At 45.9% G+C, this 16,165-nt stretch overlaps 1 protein-coding gene across 1 annotated transcript in view; it reads left to right on the plus strand.

The window, feature by feature from the left end:
• LOC110128392 (uncharacterized) overlaps positions 1–16,165 on the plus strand; it is a 323,980-nt gene that overhangs the window by 140,992 nt on the left and 166,823 nt on the right. The window lies entirely within an intron of this gene.

The raw sequence follows: 16,165 nt of genomic DNA on the forward strand, positions 1-16,165 counted from the left end.
CATTGTGCTTTGACTTTTAGAACATTTATAATGTGGTGATTTGGAGTTGAAACACAATCCACTTTAACAAGGCGTTTCTGGGCTCATGCATGACACTGCTGGCGTCATGGAAGTCTACACAGATACATTAGATCATGCCTCCCTCTGGGAGTGAGAGCACAGTACACATTCATTACGCACCTGCTTAACCTAGGCCAGGTGCTTTGATTGTCCACGCTAGCCTTCACCATGTGTGTTATAATCTAGTGAAAGAACAGACATATATTCAATGACCTAATGTTAGCTACACTTCCACAAGTAAGATGACAAAAACTGGCACATGAAACAAGGAGAATAATTGCAGCTGGGAATATGCCAGAAAACTCCTTGAACATGGTAATAGCTGAGTTGGACTTTGACACATAAGCAGGAAAATGAGTATATTTTAATAGAACCATCCAAGTGGCAGGAAGGTAAAATAAGTTGCTAGAATGAGTTTTCAGCCTGTTAATATCAGAGATAGGCAAAATAACTGAAACGTTATTTTATTTAGTCCCTCAGTTTTAAGTAAATGGACAAATACAATATCTTAGATGAAATGCTCCGAAAAATTTTGTGTGGAGTTTTCAGTATTGAATGTATTCAGAAGAGATTCTTTGATCTGTGGTTGGCTGGCTGTTTGTGGTTGCTGAGTGTGATGGTTAAATTCTATGTGTCAGCTTGGCTAGGCTACGGTGCCCAGCTGTTTGGTCTAAGACTAGTCTAGGTTTTGTTGTGAAGGCGTGTCGTCCATGTGGTTGACATCTACAATCCGGAGGAGTTGGTGATGTGATTCTTTTAATGACTTCTATGACTGATTCTGATGCAGTGTTCTGCTTTCCCTGTGAACTGTGTGTGCTTGCTCTACCACAGAAACTGGCTTGGGATTCACTGATCTGGGGGCTTAGATGCAGGAAAGTCAGTGATGCTTGCCTTCTTTTTCTTACTGGTCCTACCTGTGCTTCCTGAGGATTTTTCCAACATCTCGAGGCATTTACTAAGGGCATCGCTAATGGAAGGACTTTACCAATCCGTTCATTTTGTAGCATTGCATAATAGGTTTTATTTCATGGCATTATTTTTTCTCACAATGTGTTTTGAGACTTTATCTATTTATTTACGCTGTGGCTGTCGTGCGTCGTGGCCGCGCAGGTTTTCTCTAGCTGCAGTCGGGGCCGCCTCTCCACGGCAGCGTGCAGGCTTCTCGCTGGACTGGCCTCTCTTGTTGCTGAGCTCGGGCGCTAGCAAGTGCTTCCGCAGCTGCAGCCCCAGCGTGCAGACGGAGGCTCCATAGTTCCAGCACAGCGGATGACTGGCTCTGCAGCATGGGTGGTCTCCCCCGGCCAGGGATCGAACCCACGTCTCCTGCGTTAGCAGGCAGGCTCTTCACCACTGAGCCACCAGGGAAGCCCTTTTCTCACCATATTTTAAAAACGTTTTTCTTTCTGAGGTCCAGTCTCTGGCATCATTCACAAATTTAGTAACTTTCACAACATGTGAAGTTTTGACATCCTTACTGTGATGCAGATTACCAGAAGAGAGATTTAATGAAGTTCCGTGCAGCAACGTTCACTTGTGTGGCTAATTTACACAGTTTGTGAAGGGCCTCTAGACACTAATGCTCATTTGTGGACATAGTTTATCTATCCACTAGTTAATTCAACAAGTAATTGAACTGTTTCCGGCAGTTAGGGATCCATTGCTGAAAACAGAGAGTAGTCCCTGCTTCCAGGGAGCTGGTGGCAGAAATAAGCATCAGGCGTAATTCTTTGTGTACATGGAGAAGTCTGAGGAGTGCTGAGCGTGTGTAACTGGAGGACTTAACTCTGGCTGACTCTGCGACGTAGCCTTCCTTAGCCTTTGTGCTGGGCCTGAACGATCCTGAGAACAAGTTGTCTTGGCAAGTTGAGACAGAGGGGAGCAGACCTCAGCTGGAGGCTATGCGTGGATGAAGGCTCTGAGATAGGCAGTAACTGAGTGAGTAAAAAAAAGACAACCTGCCCCCCCTACCCCCCAAAAAACCCAGAAAACAAAAACGAACTAGGATCCTTGTATTGGAAGGATGGAGATTCAGAACACTGGCAGTACCAAATGCTGGTGAAGAGGTAGAGTCACAGTAGCTTGGGTTCATTGCTGGCGGGAATGCAACACGATGCAACCTCTTTGGAGGACAGTTTGGCAGTTTCTTATAAAACTGAACATGATCTTGCCATGTGACCCATCAATTGCCTTCCTTGATGTTTGTCCCAAAGTGTTAGTCTCTCAGTCACATCTGACTCTCTGTGACCCCATGGAGCCGCCAGGCTCCTCCATTCATGGAATTCTCCAGATAAGAATACTGGAGTGAAAAAGAAAAAGAATACTGGAGTGGGTAGCTATTCCTTTCTCCAGGGGATCTTCCTGAACCAGGGGTCAAACCCAGGTCCCCTGCATTGCAGGCATTTATGTCTAGACAGAAATCTACATATGGATGTTTATCACAGCTTTATTAATAATTATCAAAACTTGGAAGCAAACGAAATATCCTTCAGTAGGTAGATGAATAAACTCTGGTACCTCCGTTGCAATACAATACAATATCACACTTGTACAGTATTACAGTGGAGTGTTATTCAGCGCTAAAAAAAATGAACTATCAAGCCATGGAAAGACATGAAGGAAACTTAAATGCATGTTACCAGTTGAAAGAAGCCTATCTTATAACTATAACTGTATGATTCCAACTTTATGATGTTCTGGAAAAGAACCATGGAGACAGTTAAAAAAAAGATCAGTGGTTGACAGGAGCTAGTGGGGAGCAGGAAATGAACTGGCAGAACACAAAGGGTGTTTAGTGCAGTAAAACTATACCGGATGACACTGTGATGGTGGACCCATGTCACTGTACCTTTGCCCACACCCACGGAATATACAGCACCAGGAGTGAACACTGATGTAAACCAGGGACTTTGGATGACTATGATGAGTCAGTGTGGGGTCATCGGTTGTAGCAGGTGTGCCACTATGAGGGGTGGATGATAAACCGGGGCAGAGGGTACATGGGAAGTCTCTTACCTTACACTCACTTTTGCTCGGAACCTGAAACTGTTCCAACAAAGAAAGTCTAGTAAAACGAGATAAAACAAAATAAAAAAACCAGGGAAAATTCTGGGCAGTCAGGGTGGGGAGGGCCAGCTACAGTGCAGCGTGGATGTGACTGGTGAACTCGGCAGGCATGATCACCGCAGGAGGAGATGCACAGACGTGACTCCGTGGATGTGACTGGTGAACTCGGCAGGCGTGATCACTGCAGGAGGAGATGCACAGATGTGACTCCGTGGATGTGACTGGTGAGCTCGGCAGGCATGGTCACCGCAGGAGGAGATGCACAGATGTGACTCCGTGGATGTGACTGGTGAGCTCGGCAGGCATGATCACCGCAGGAGGAGATGCACAGACGTGACTCCGTGGATGTGACTGGTGAACTCGGCAGGCATGGTCACCGCAGGAGGAGATGCACAGATGTGACTCCGTGGATGTGACTGGTGAGCTCGGCAGGCATGGTCACCGCAGGAGGAGATGCACAGATGTGACTCCGTGGATGTGACTGGTGAGCTCGGCAGGCGTGATCACCGCAGGAGGAGATGCACAGACGTGACTCCGTGGATGTGACTGGTGAACTCGGCAGGCATGATCACCGCAGGAGGAGATGCACAGACGTGACTCCGTGGATGTGACTGGTGAACTCGGCAGGCATGATCACCGCAGGAGGAGATGCACAGACGTGACTCCGTGGATGTGACTGGTGAACTCGGCAGGCATGATCACCGCAGGAGGAGATGCACAGATGTGACTCCGTGGATGTGACTGGTAAGCTCGGCAGGCATGATCACAGAGCAGGAGGAGATGCACAGATGTGACTCCGTGGATGTGACTGGTGAGCTCGGCAGGCATGATCACCGCAGGAGGAGATGCACAGATGTGACTCCGTGGATGTGACTGGTGAGCTCGGCAGGCATGATCACCGCAGGAGGAGATGCACAGATGTGACTCCGTGGATGTGTCTGGTGAGCTCGGCAGGCATGGTCACCGCAGGAGGAGATGCACAGATGTGACTCCGTGGATGTGACTGGTGAGCTCGGCAGGCATGATCACCGCAGGAGGAGATGCACAGATGTGACTCTGTGGATGTGACTGGTGAGCTCAGCAGGCATGATCACAGAGCAGGAGGAGATGCACAGATGTGACTCCGTGGATGTGACTGGTGAGCTCGGCAGGCATGGTCACCGCAGGAGGAGATGCACAGATGTGACTCCGTGGATGTGACTGGTGAGCTCAGCAGGCATGATCACAGAGCAGGAGGAGATGCACAGATGTGACTCCGTGGATGTGACTGGTGAGCTCGGCAGGCGTGATCACTACAGGAGGAGATGCACAGATGTGACTCCGTGGATGTGACTGGTGAGCTCGGCAGGCGTGATCACTACAGGAGGAGATGCACAGATGTGACTCCGTGGATGTGACTGGTGAGCTCGGCAGGCGTGATCACCGCAGGAGGAGATGCACAGATGTGACTCTGTGGATGTGTCTGGTGAGCTCGGCAGGCATGATCACCACAAGAGGAGATGCACAGATGTGACTCCGTGGATGTGACTGGTGAGCTCGGCAGGCATGGTCACTGCAGGAGGAGATGCACAGATGTGACTCCGTGGATGTGACTGGTGAGCTCGGCAGGCATGATCACAGAGCAGGAGGAGATGCACAGATGTGACTCCGTGGATGTGACTGGTGAGCTCGGCAGGCATGATCACAGAGCAGGAGGAGATGCACAGATGTGACTCCGTGGATGTGACTGGTGAGCTCGGCAGGCATGATCACAGAGCAGGAGGAGATGCACAGATGTGACTCCGTGGATGTGACTGGTGAACTCGGCAGGCATGATCACCACAGGAGGAGATGCACAGATGTGACTCCGTGGATGTGACTGGTGAGCTCGGCAGGCATGATCACCGCAGGAGGAGATGCACAGATGTGACTCCGTGGATGAGACTGGTGAACTCGGCAGGCATGATCACCGCAGGAGCAGATGCACAGATGTGACTCCGACACTCACGCTTCCCTATCTTCATTTTCTATTTTTTTAGTTTGTTCTTCCTGCCACTTTCTCCCGAATAGTGTTTAAGATAGATCTCCACACCATACAAATATGTGCTAAGCTGTTTCAGTCAGGACTGACTCCGCGACCCCAAGGACTGTAGCCCGCCAGGCTTCTCTGTCTGTTGGATTCTCCGGGCAAGAATACTGGAGTGGGAGTCCAGAGGATCTTCCTGAACCAGCGATGCAAATATCTCCTGCATTGGCAGGCAGGTTCTTTACAACTAGCGTCACCTATAGTTGGGGATAAAAAACTTGAGCGAATAAACAATGAGAATAATTTAGTTAAGCATTTTTAAGAGTAGACATATTTTTCCAAATGCTAGGGTAACATTTATTTAGCAAGACCAGCACATTCTGTATGGATGCAGGGCAGAGGAATTTAGGCGAGCGTTACAAGCGCACCACATAGGCATGTGAGGGCGCTCCAGTGGGCCCCGTGAGAGCCTTGAAGGATGCCGTCATCCTCCTAAGCTCCGTTAGAAGTCAGTCTTTGCTGATAGATGGGAACGCAGTCGCCAATATTTCTAGTCCAGTTTCATTTGGAAAGAGAAAGCATCTGCTTGTCACTCTGCAAGCCCTCCCTTGGAGCCCAGATGAGATTGTCCATGTCTGGAAACCTGTTCTGTGGTCATTGTACTCTCTGGGTGAATGCTCTTCTCACGTGGCCTGGGTGAACAGCCTCTACATGTTTTTAAGGTAGTTTGAAGATGTGAAATACCACTTATTAAACATTAAAAGTGCAGGATGCAAAACTGTATATAGTATACGGTATTTTATAATATGCTTGTGAGCTGAGTCTTTCTAGGCTTCATGAGTCTAGCTTGTGTGTGCAAATGAAGTGTCATGAATGGCTGTGTCACAAATGTTGCCATCTATTACCTTAATTTGTATAATTTTTAACCTCACTGGCTGTGCCTAGGACTCCCTGAAGCTGTTTCCTATGAATTTCCAGAGAGTTCTATCTGTTTACTTTAGGTTGCTTTGTTGGTATCCAGGGCCTGGGATCATACACAATCAAATCTAGATGCACACAGAAAAGTAATCAGATGAAACTATACTGCGGTCTCCATGTTGCGAGATTATGAATTGATTTTTTGGTACCTTTTTTTGTGTTTTTCTAATTGTTTTCAATGAACCTGTTGTGCTTTTAAAGAAAAACTACAAAAAGTAAGAGGAGAAAGAGAGATAAGGAGTAAGGCTGAGGTGGGGTGAGAGAGAGAGAAATTGAGGGGAAAAGGGCAGAAAGTAAACTTCATCTTTTGGATCAAAGAAATTATTTGATGAGTTATGTTGAAAATGCCGCACAGTCACCCGCTCTTTCCACATTGACGTTACCAGTTGCAGAACCACATACTGAACTGCTCCAAAACGCAGTGATTGGCTGAGAAACTGGAGAACTAGCAGCTTCTGTCCAGCACGCTCCAGCTCTGTGGGACGGACAGGCCCCTTTGCTCCGGTGGGTCTGTCATTCCTGTCTGCAAAACAGGAGACCTGAGCTGGGTCCATTGGACTTCTTGCAGCGCCATCATGTGGAATCATAGCCCTTGCCGCAACAACATTCCCTGAAGCCCCACAGGGATGCTGTGAGGATGAGGGTGCCTGAGACTCCTGCCTGGGCTAGGCAGAGCGGGAGGCTGGTTTGAGCAAACCCAAGCCGATGTGGATGTGAGGTGAAGGGTGTAGGTTTCCTGGAGGGTGGCTGGGGATTGGGGGGACTCATACAAGCAAGCGAAGCTTAGCAGTGTGTGTAAGGAAGGAGGTGGGTAAGCAGACCCCCGGAGCAGTGGGAGACTGGAGTGCCTTCATGCTTCTGACCAGTCTCCTGTCTTTCCTATTCAGCTCAAGAAAGATCAGAAAAAATGAGTAGATGGAAGATCACCATGTGAAGGAAGGGTATTATATATTAGCATTTCTTTTTTTCAAAGTTTTTTTTTTTTTAATGTGGACCATTTAAAAAGTCTTTACTGAATTTGTTACACTATTGCTTGTTTTATGCTGTGGTTTCTTGGCTGCAAAGCATGAGCAATCCTACCTCCCTGACCAGGGATCAGTTCCACACCCCTCGCATTGAAAGGCAAAGTCTCAGCCACTGGACTGCCAGAGAAGTCTCTTTATTAGCATTTCTTAATTCTGATGATCCCAGTAATCTTTCTTTATTTTTCTAAGAAGTCTGACAACTTGCCAGTACATAGATAAATAAAATAAAAGGGTTTGCCGTTCATTATCTCTTGTAACATTAAATACTGCCTTTCCAAACTTGAGTTTAGGTGCCAGTGTGACCTGCAGAAAGATTGTTCTGTTATGTGGCTCAATAAACCTAAATAGTCAGCTCCTGAAATATTGATGTCTCAATATTTTTCCATTTCTGAGTCTTCGAACTGTATCTCTGTTGTGGGTTGGTATTCCTTCTCCCTGAGGGTAATTATGTACTAGAGTCTTTAACTCTAGTTTTTTTTTTTAATTTAATGGATAAAATTAAATATTTCATTTGAAATATTAGCCAATTTTTTGAAAGTTCATCCCACTCTTCTCTGAAAATTCAATTTCCTTAAGAAATGTGTAGCTTGTATAGCTTTATTGGCTATAGCGACTATTAACACTGCTAGAATTTGAGGACAATTTGCAGCTCTCTAGACAGGATGAGGGTCTGGGCATGTCTTCCCTTCCCTGTGCTTTCAGATCGTCATCCAGCTCAGCTTTCTCCAGTTCAGGTGACAGCTTTCAACAAAAAGCAAGAGGTTGAACCGAAAAACCAGGGGAGTTCCTTTCAATATTCAAGAGCATGTAAATAATATAAAGTAGTGCTCTATCGTTTACACTTTGTTTACATACGGTGTTAGTTTGTGTGTGCTGTCCTGGATTAGAAAACTTTGCTGACTTCTTGTTTTCGTTAGTTTCTACTGGAGCACAGATGACTTCAATGCTGTGTTAGTTTCCGCGATAGGGCAGTGGATCAGCACGCACATCCCCTCTTCTGTGCGTTTCCTCCCCACTTAGGTCAGCACAGAGCATCGAGGAGAGTCCCGGAGCCTCACAGCAGGTTCTCACCAGTTATCTATTTCCTACGTACTGTCGAGAGTTATACGTGTCAATCCCAATCTCCAACTTACCCCACCTTCCCCTTCCCCCCTCTTGGTGTCATACATTTGTTCTGTATGTCTGTGTCTGTATTTCTGTTTTGCAAATAAGATCGTCTACATTATTTTTTCTGGAGTCCACATATACGTGTAATAAACAATATTGCTTCTCTGTTTCTGACTCACCTCCATTCGTATGACAGTCTAGGTCCATCCATGTATCGCAAACGATCCAGTTTTGTTCCTTTTTATGGCTGAGTAGCATTCCATTGCGTGTATGTACCACATCTTCATCCAGCCCTCTGTCGACGGACATCTAGGTTGCTTCCATGTCCTGGCTATTGTAAATAGTGCTGCCATGAACATCGGGGTACACATATCTTTTTGAAATGTGGCTTTCTCTGGGTATATCCCAGTAGTGGGATTTCTGGGCCGCATGGTAGTTCTGTTTTTTCACTGTTTTCTGTGTGTGTTTATTTTTGGCTGTGCCGTATTTTGATGCTGCCTGTGGCCTTTCTCTGGGTGCGAGCTGGCTTCTTCCTGGGGCGGGCCGGGCACAGGCTGTCGGCGCGTGGGCCTCAGTAGCCGCGCTGCCCCGGCTTGGCTGCCCCGCAGCTCGTGGGACCTTCCTGGGCTGGGGACTGAACCTGCGCCCGCTGCCTTCACGGGCAGATTCTTTACCACGGGCCAACAGGGAGCTCTGGTAGTTCTGTGTTTAAACTTTTAAGGAACCTCCACACTGTTCTGTGTAGTGGCTGTATCAATTCACATTCCCACCGACAGTGCAAGACGGTTCCCTGTTCTCCACACCCTCTCCAGAATTTACTGTTTACAGGTTTTCTTAATGAAGGCTATTCAGACAGATATGAGGTGAAATTTTTGCTAATTTGTTCCCAGCAGTTTTCTTTGAAATACCCTCTTCATGTTCCAGGTACCCTTTCATTTCCGTAGTCACCATTCAATATTATTCCTTCATTCAATAAATACATAAATAATAAAGCATGCCAGGCACTGTCCTAGGTGCTGGGGTTACAATAGTGACTGATACAGACAGATAAGGACTGTGTGGGACTTTAAATCAAGTGTACAAGGCAAACTTTGAACAAGTTCTTCTGTGCATGGCTGGAGCGTGTTATCTCAGAGAACATAAGGCGGGTTTGGGAAGCGTGAAACAATGACCCCAGGATAGTGTATCAGTCAGCGTCCCAGCAGAATCCCGCTCAAAGGACAAGGCAGTCTGCAGACGTGGCAGAGACCAATCTGACCAGCAGTGGACGCTGAGGCATTCAGGGAGTAGCATCCTCAGGGGGCCTTTACACCCCCACCTGCTGAGAACTGCTGCTGAGAGGAGGAAGCCCAGCATCGAGACAGGGGGAGAGCAGGGGAAGCTTTTTCATTTTTTTAAATTGAAGTATAGTTTGTTTTTAATTTTTAATTAATTTTTATTGGAGTGTAGTTGCTTTACAATGTTGTGTTAATTTCTGCTGTACAGAGAGATGAGTCAGCTGTGTGCACGTACTCCCTGTGTTTTTGGACTTCCTTCCCGTTTGGATCACCACGAAGTTGGAGGATAATTGACGCACAAAGTTGTGTTACTTCAAGTGGACAGCGGTGTGATTCAGTTATACTAATACATAATATATATCTATTTTTTCAGATTCTTTCCCTATATAACCTATAAGATTATTACGAAATATTGAGTATATTTCCTGGAGCTCTGCAGTAGGTCTTTGTTAGTTGTCTGTTCTATACAGAGTGATGTGTCCTGCTAATCCCAAACTCCTCAGGGAAGGGTTTTAAGGCAAAGTGGGGGAGAGGGTCCCAGCGTGCCTGATCAGCTCATAGGCCTCTTCTGATTGGTTGGAAGTGAGGTAACCAGGTGGTATTTCAGGAGTCAACATCATCAGGCTTCTTGTTGCACCCTGTCTGAGGCATAGGTGCTGGTGGTCAGCAGTTAACTTCTACCTGGTGGGGATCTTGCAGATAGGAATCTGCAAAACAGCTCAAAGATATGGCTTAGGATGTTATCGGTAGCCCTCAAGAAGGAGCTAAAGGTGTTCTGTCTTGCTGACTATTTTCCTTTTTCTCTCTGAACTGTGTCACTTTTCTGATTAAACTTGCCGTTTGGAACTTGTGGAAGGCCCTGGCCCTTCCAAGGTGGTGCAGTGGTAAAGAATCGGCCTGCTGGTGGAGGAGACACAGGTTCAGACCCGGGGTCGGGAAGATCCTCTGGAGGGGGGCATGGCAGCCCCCTCCAGTACTCTCGCCTGGAGAATCCCGGGGACAGAGGAGCCTGGCAGGCTACAGTCCACGGGGCCACAAAGAGGTGGGCACGACCAAGCATGCACTGCTAATACTACTAGGAAGCTGAACTTCTCCACAAGAAAGAGGTGGGGCACACGGAGGTCTCTCTTTCAGGAGGTCCTGCAATGTCCTCAGTTTCACTGTCCTCCTCTGAGCTTTCTCTTGCCTTTTGCTCTCTGATGAGTGGGTCCATTGTGATCCCAGCCAAGACCGTAGAGCAAGGAAGCCCCAGTGAGGCACTTGGTATGTCCGAGAGTTCTGGGACACAGGGCAGGAAAAAAAGAGAAAGGGCTGAAGAAGAAGGAGAAATGGGAAATCACCATTGCAAAGAGCCTCCCTCAGAAAGAAATGGTGTAAAGTTGAAATCTGAAGGACAAATGAAAGTTGACTAAGCTTGGCATGAGGACACAGGAGGTCCCAAACATGGAAAATGGCATGTTTGAATGTCCTGATAAAAGAAAGCAAGATACATCCAAGGAACTGAAAACACAGCATAAGGCTGGTGTAAAAAGAACCAGGAAAACTGTGGCATGAAGTGAAATATCTTAATGATTCAGAATTTTCTCTTCAGGGTAATGGGAAGCCACAGAATGCTTTGAGTAGAAAATGCCCTGACTCAATTGACACTTCAAATGATTATTCTGACTCCTATGTGGAGAATAGTTTGGAGGAGCCAAAAACAGATGCAGGAACATGAGCTAGTAAAGTGTGAAAATGATGGTGATTAAGGAATAAAAAGAAGTGGATATAATTTAAGAGATATTGAATGGAAAGAAAACCGGGACTTGGGGATTAAGTAGGAATGGATGGTGTGTGATGGGGATGACGCCTAGGTATTGGGTTGAGAATTTGTATGCGTGATAATGACATTTACTGAACTAGAAAGCAACGAGAAGCGGCTTTGGGAATTGGACATGAATTTGTGTCATTCATAAATGGATATATCCAGTAGAAAGTTGGATATGTGAGTCAGGACCTAGGAGAACACCATCTGGGCTGTGAGATACTGGTTTGGGCATCATTGGCACATTAATGAAAATCATAGTCAGGAACATGAATGAGATTATCAGGGGGCAAATGCCAACGTAAGGCCTAAAAAATAGAGCCCTGAGGAATGGAAAGAGAGTGAGTGGAAGAGATGGAGAAGCAACAGAGCAGAAACAAAAGCAGGAGCCGCTAAAGGAGCAGAGCGCTCGGCAGAAGGAAGCCTCAGCTGTGTTGCGATCAGGCTCTGGTTATCTTGGGATGAACACCTGCTACACACTCTTCCTGGCCTTCTCATTTCTAGAGTCCTCTTTTTTGGTCTTGACAGACATAGAGCCACAGGAATAATCTTTTGCACATTTTGAGTTTATTCTATATTTCCCTCATCAGAAACTCTTAGGAACTTCAAGATACAAACAGAAAATTCCTACTTCAAAATCTTAAGTTTTCTACTAATTTTCATCACTTTGGCTTCCTTAGAGGGAGTTTAATAACAGTAGTTATAGAATAAATACAACAAGTACAGAATAAAATATAGAATAAGTATTTTGATCACATGTGTATTATTATATTTACTACAGGAATAAGTGAGGGTGAGCAGGATACAACTAAAAGCTAAATGTGAAGTTCAGTGGCACTCTCTATTTTATATTAAGAAAAAGATACTTTCATCTTTTGAATGAGAGTGTGAAGAGAGTTGAGGACCAACAGTGGAACTTACCAGGGTAGCTGAACTTCAAAAATGCCTTGACTGGGTTTCTTCATAAGTGGTGTGTTCTTGTCAAAGCATTGCATCTTGAGGCTCTGATGCCCATCTGTCCTTAAGGATGATGTTAAATTTTGAACCCAGTCAAGATGTTCAACTCTAAGCTGTATAATTGCCATCTTATTCCTTGTAATTAATAAGCAATCCAGGGGAGACACTTTAAGACAACTCAAATTTAATAAAAATTTCCCACTAGATTTGGCACTATTGTCGGTGCTCATCTGAACCAACCTTTAACATGATGACTGAAAAGTGGTTATTTGCCAGCTCCAGCTCTTCTACATGTTCTGTCCGCATTTGGTGTTTTACTGGAAGCACGATTCTGCCATTCTCCCCCACTTATTGATTTACCCTTGACTGAGTTATGAGATAAATGAATCACGGATTCCAGTTTTTCGTGGTTTGTGACTCGTTACCGTATTTAGTGATTTTCATGCCCAAAGTGCCGCAGATACGGCCAGAGGGTGAGCCACAGGGTTTGCTTCATGTGCCTTGAGGCTCCTCTGTCACTGGTTGAGTCCTTTCTTACTTTTTGGCATAAGATTTTCCAGTTCCTTCTTATATTGCACATTTTTAGTTTCTAGTTGTAATTCCCACGTTCTTGACTCAGCCATTTCTCTGAAGAGTCCTGGTGCTTTTTAGTGAGGAGTGGTATTAAAGATCGATGCCTGGGTGCTGGATGTGCTCATTGCTCCTGGGGTGTCTGCTTCCAGTCCCTAGTGGGCAGATCTAGGAAACTATGCTTCTGTATATACATATTAAACACACATAGTTAAATACACATAAATAAACATACATATATACATATACTCATATATATTTTAAAAGCTATAAATCACATCAGCACTACCAATTCTGATTTCTTCACACGTGGTTTTTTTTTCTCTCTTCCCCATTCCATATTTGCATACTCCTTCTTCCACAGTGAGAATTCAAGTTCCCAAAAGCATCAATATATTTACTCATTTGTTCATTCCTATAAAGGAGAAGGGGACGACAGAAGATGAGATGGCTGGATGGCGTCACCGACTCGATGGACATGAGTCTGAGCAAACTCTGGGAATTGGTGACGGACAGGGAATCCTGGTGGGCTGCAGGCCATGGGATTGCAAAGAGTCGGATACGAGTGAGCGCCTAGACTGAACGGATAATACATCTAAAATGGTTTCAGAATTGCTATGTCTAAACCATTACAGAAAAAACCTACAAAATAGTTCAAGACTTGTTTTTGGTTATTTGTCCTTGGGTGCCCTTCTGACACCCCATCCCTCCTAGGATGGAGTGTTCAAATACTGTAATCATACGCTTCTTGGGTCAGCATTTTCTCTCCCACTCTCTTATATGTCATTATGTTATTTATCTGACATATTGGTCATTTCATTCAGTTTGCTTTCAGCTTTAGGGTTTTTTGCCCTTTCTCATTTCTGTTGTCTAATTTGATTTTTAAATATAAAGAGCACTCACATGTTCCTCAAAGTCAGAACTATACAAGATATTCTCAGAGAAGTGTCTCTCCCTCTTGTATTCCTTCCACTTTCTTCTTTCTATCCCTCTATGTAGCAAGTTCATTGTTGTGTAGATTGAATAATAGCCTCCCCAAAGACATCCCTGTCCTCATCCTTGGAAACTGTGAATGTTACCTTTGCTGGCAAAAAAAAAAAAAAAAAAAGGATCTTCTCTGGTGTAGTTAACTGAAGGATCTGAGATGGGGAAATTGTTCTGCCTTGTCTGGGTAGGCCCTACGTTCAGTCACCAGTGTTTTTCTCACACAGGCAGGAGGAGCGTGCCCATGTGCACATGATGGGATAAGGCAACGCGCCCACAAACGTAGCAATGGGAGTGATGCAGCGCAGAGGCAAGGAAGAGATTCCCCCAAGAGTCTGCTCCTCCTGGAGCCTTGATTTTTTTTATATATTTATTTTCATTTATTTGACTGTGCCAGGTCTTAGTTGTGGCGTGTGGGATCTTCCATATGAACTCTTAATTGTGGCATATGGGATGTAGTTTCCTGACCAGGGATCGAACCTAGGCCCCCTGCATTGGGAGGATAGAGTCTTAGCCACCGGACCACCAGGGAAGCCCCACGGAACCTTGTTTTTGGCTCAGCAAACATGATTTTGGATTTCTGGCCTTGAGACCTCCAGGAGAATAAATGTATACTACATGAAGCAACCAAGTCTGTGTGATTGGTTACGGTCGTCCCAGGAAACCAGCATGTCTGTCTTCTGGCTTCTCTGCATTGAGAGGAGGCTCTCAGTACTGTCCTAACTTCCTTCCTGGACTCCACCAACTCATTTCCACAAGTGTTGATTGAACTTTCACTGTGCGTGAGACATTCAGCCCAGAAACACATGTACCGCACGGGTATTTCCACTAACTGTATGGAGTATGAGATTGTACCGAAGTCAAAGTGTTAGTCGCTCAGTGGCGTCTGACTCTTTGCGACCCTGTGGACTGTAGCCCACCAGCCTCCTCTGTCCATGGAATTCTCTGAGCAAGAATACCAGAGTGGGGAGCCATTCCCTTCTCGAGGGGAGCTTCTTGGCCCAGGGATTGAACCCAGGTCTCCTGCATTGCAGGCAAATTCTTTCCCTTCTGAGCCAGCAGGGAAGCCCAGTTGTACCAGGGGGCATCAGTTCTGCTTGGGGGCTGAGAAGCCTTGGGAGGGGGACATTGGAAGAAACCCTGGGGAGAGGGAGGTCTCGTTTTACTGTCAAGCGTGTTTCCCGCCTTCCTGCTGCGCTCACTCTCTACAGGCCCAGCCCGCCTTGTGACCTTGACCGCCCTTACCCCGTAGCCCCATCCTGCTTTCTGCCCTAGAGCCACACTGGGGATTTGATGCATGCATTCCTCTATGTTCTCCATGCATCTGTCTCCTTGAGACCCTCATTCCTGCTGACCTGCCTCAGTGGCCATTCCCTTCCTTTCTGTTGGCAGGTTCCTATTTCTGCCCTGAACTCAGGTGGTACCTTACCAGACCCATCTGGACTTCAGAAGAGACTTCACTGTGAGGCAGTCTGACTGCTTGCAGAAGTAGCTACTGACAATTGATAGCCTCTTAGTCCCTGTAGATCTTACTTTCTGTCTTCTAGCAACACTAAATATTTTCAGAAGACCTAAAGATTTTCAGCGTGTCTTCAGAAAAGATTGTGAGGTTTATCATTTTTTCAAGAGAGTAAGTCTTTTCATATATTTTATCCTATACAGTATCTAGCATGATGCATTGCACACAGTAACCCTTTGAAAACTGTTTTGTACTGACTTAAAACACAATTCTTTGCTGGAGCATCACAGTGCATGATCAAGTGAGCTTACCGCTCTGCATCCTGGCAGGGGGCAACTCTCTCAGAGACGCAGTCAGAGTGAAGGATTCTGAATTTCTGATATTTAGGTTATGGGTGACGTCTTTAAGAATCTCTGCCTACAATACAAAAGCAGTGCAAGCTCACAAATGTGCTGGCGCACACAGCCATGTGGAACGAAGCTGTGTCCTGAACGTGACCCTTCTGCCCTGGAAACTTTCTTCTCAAAAGGACTCACGTAGAGCTCTGAAAGAGCAGTAATGCTAGCAAACAGAACACGGCAGGTGCAGAAGAAAGGGTTTGTATTTGCCTGACGTGAAAGGAAGGCCCCGTGAACATTTTTAATAAGAGGAGAATCTTATGTCCACAACTTTATAGAAATCCTCAAATTTGTGTTCTCTATTCCCGTGTTCTGGGAGAGAAAGATGGGCTGTAACGGGTGGAAAGGAAGTGCTCTTGGAGGCTCCTTCCTGGGTTTGTTAACGGTGTGGTCGTCACCCTGGCTGCACCATCTCCTGGCCCCCCAGTGCACATGTGTACTGACTCGACTATCGCCATCTGGGGAAAAAGGAGCCGCA

The sequence above is a fragment of the Odocoileus virginianus genome, chromosome 19 (genome assembly GCF_023699985.2).
Source record: "Odocoileus virginianus isolate 20LAN1187 ecotype Illinois chromosome 19, Ovbor_1.2, whole genome shotgun sequence".
Lineage (NCBI taxonomy): Eukaryota > Metazoa > Chordata > Mammalia > Artiodactyla > Cervidae > Odocoileus > Odocoileus virginianus.